At 40.6% G+C, this 3,225-nt stretch overlaps 1 non-coding gene across 1 annotated transcript; it reads right to left on the reverse strand.

Annotated features, from left to right (window-relative positions):
- Positions 1-403: 403 nt before the first annotated feature.
- On the reverse strand, positions 404-510 carry LOC133811040 (small nucleolar RNA R71). The gene has a single exon (XR_009882671.1). It is a non-coding gene; the product is annotated as a small nucleolar RNA R71 (small nucleolar RNA).
- Between the last annotated feature and the right edge of the window lie 2,715 nt (positions 511-3,225).

Below are 3,225 nucleotides of genomic sequence, written 5' to 3' on the forward strand. Positions count from 1 at the left end.
GAGACTTCATGAACCACCCATGATGGCTCATCAAGATGAAGTCAAACAAAGAACACTACAGGATTATTTACATCCTATGCGTACGGCCACACCTTCATGCATAATGTATCCCAACAATATGCCAAATTTCGATTTGAAACCCGGCATGATTAACCTCTTACCAATCTTCCATGGGTTTGAAAAAGAGAGCCCGTACGTGCATATACGGGAATTTGAAGAGGTGGTGGCTACATTCAACAACCGAGCTGATGTCACCAACATTGTGAGATTGAATTTTTTTCCTTTCTCTCTCAAAGACAAAGCAAAAAGCTGGTTGTATTCCTTAACGCCTAGATCTATCGAAACATGGGACGAAATGACAAAAGCAGTCTTTGCCAAATATTTTCCGCGCCATAAGACTAGTAGCCTTAAGAGGCAAATCTCTACCTTCATCCAGAAAGACCATGAAACTCTCCATCAGGTCTGGGAGAGATTTAGAGATTTGATAAATCAATGCCCACATCATGGATACGAAAGTTGGCATCTAATCATCTATTTCTATGACGGTCTCACAACCGGACAAAGACAATTCGTACAAATGATGTGCAATGTCGAATTCGTTCAAGAAGATCCCGATGAAGCTTTCGAGTACCTCGGCGATCTCGCTGAAAATTCCCAAACATGGAATGGATCGAGTCCTATGGACAAACCACGATCAACTGGAATCTACCAATTACGGGAAGATGACATTGTCAGAAGCCAAATTTAATCATTGAGACATCAATTCGAGGCTTTCAAATCTCAAGAAGACAGAGGAATCCACATGGCTGCAAAGGTAGAGACACGAGATCCATGCTTCATTTGTGGAGGGACGGAACATCAACCGCAAGAGTGCCCAACTCTTGGTGAGTTAAGAGGAGGAAATGAGGAACAATGCAATGCTTTAGGGGATTACAAGAAGCCTTATAACCCTTTCTCAAACACTTACAATCCCGGTTGGCGCAACCATCCAAATTTCAGCTGGAAGGATTCAAACCAAGCATCTGGAAGCCAATGGAGGCCTGAGCAGCAACAACCACCAAAAGCATACATTACTCCTCAAAATAACATGCAGTCAAGTAATTATCTTGAGAATACTTTGCAAATGCTTGTGCAAACACAAATAGCATCAACTCAAGAGCTCAAATCTTGTTTCACACAAATGATAGAGGAAATGAAAGACATAAAAATCCAAATGACAAAGCTAAACACTACTTTGGCGATTCAAGAGCATGGTAGACTTCTCACTCAATCTTTAATCCATCAAAAAGGGCAACACATGGCACAAACCTCCTCCTCTCCAGATACAAATTTTAAAAAGGTTAATGCCATCTCTACTCGAAGTGGTCAAAGTACGGTTTCACCATTAACTAAGACAACGAGTACGTCAATACCTGTTCCAGATGATGACGTGCCAATAAGCATTCTAGTAAAGGCACCCTTTCCTCAAGCTTTGAAATCCACTAGAAAGTCATTGTGAAATCCTAGACCTTTTAACACAAGTGAAGATCAACTTGCCATTGTTGCCTGTGATAAAAAAAGTGTCGGCTTATGCCAAGGTTATCAAGGATTTTTGCACCGTTAAAAGAAAGCACCATGTCAAGAAAACTGCATTCTTGGCAGAACAAGCTAGCGCGATAATTGACTACAAGACACCGCCTAAGTACAAAGATCCTGGCTGTCCCACAATTTCCTGCCAAATTGGGGAACAGAAATTTGGTCAAGCCCTTCTAAACTTAGGAGCAAGTGTAAATCTCATGACATATTCAATATACTTGTAATTAGGTCTATGATAACTCAAGCCCACATCTGTGGTGCTACAATTGGCCGATCAATCAGTTAAGAAACCTCGGGGAATAGTAGAAGACGTTCTAATTCAAATTGAAAATTTCTATTACCTTGTTGATTTTCTCATCTTGGACACTCAATTTGAAGTTAGTATAGAGTCCAAAATTCCCATCATTCTCAGTAGACCTTTTCTCGCAACAGCAAATGCACTCATTAACTGTAGGAATGGTCTCATGAAAATATCTTTCGGGAACATGACTCTAGAAGTGAATGTTTTCCACATCGGCAAACAACCACCAAACAATGATGAGTGTTTCCAATCATATATGATCAATACACTTATTTTGGAAGAGGTCAAAGCGAAATACACGTCTAATCATTTTAATCACCTCATTTAAATTTCAGAAAGTTCTGAGCCCGATGAGTCTAAAATCAACCCTGAAATCTTCAAACACTCACAGGCTAGAAGAACCATGATTTGGAATCCAATCTTTGAGGAACTCCCTCAAGATCAAGAAACACCAAACCCCTTCATTGAACAGGCTCCTCAACCAAAGTTGGCACAACTTCCTGAGGGTCTTAAGCATGTGTTTCCTGGGAGCTGACAACACTTTTCCTATCATAATATCTTCCAAGATCAATGCCACACAAGAGCGCCAACTCATCAATGTGCTGCAAGATAGAAGAGATGCATTAGGATGGACGATAGCTGACATCAAAGGTATTAGTCCTTTAATTTGCTCCCATCACATTCAATTGGAAGACGGGGCTATACCACGTCGTGACCCTCAAAGAATATTGAACCCAACGATGAAGGAAGTAGTTAAGACTGAGGTCTTGAAACTTCTTGATTCTGGAATAATCTATCCTGTTGCTGACAGTAACTGGGTCAGCCCAACTTAGGTTGTTCCCAAGAAATCAGGGGTAACAGTGGTACAAAATGAAAAAGGGGAACTTGTTCCTACCAAGGTCACAACTGGATGGCGCATGTTCATGGATTATAGAAAATTAAATGCAGCCACCCGCAAAGACCATTTTCCACTTCCATTCATTGATCAAATATTGTTACGTGTGGCAGGTCATCCTTTCTATAGTTTTCGCGATGGTTATTCAGGGTATTACCAAATCAAGATTACCTTAGAAGATTAGGATAATACCACATTCTCTTGTCCTTTTGTTACTTTAGCCTTCCGGCGTATGCCATTTGGCCTGTGTAATGCTCCAGCGATGCATGATGAGCATATTTAGTGATATGATCGAGAAATGTATGGAAGTATTCATGGATGATTTGACAGTCTTTAGAGATTCCTTTGAATCAAGCCTTCTCAATTTAGAGTCTGTGCTTAAACGTTGCAAAGAGAAAGGCTTGGTACTTAACTGGGAAAAGTGTCATTTCATGGTGCCATCAGGCATAGTCTT

Source organism: Humulus lupulus, unplaced genomic scaffold, assembly GCF_963169125.1.
Source record: "Humulus lupulus unplaced genomic scaffold, drHumLupu1.1 SCAFFOLD_108, whole genome shotgun sequence".
NCBI lineage: Eukaryota > Viridiplantae > Streptophyta > Magnoliopsida > Rosales > Cannabaceae > Humulus > Humulus lupulus.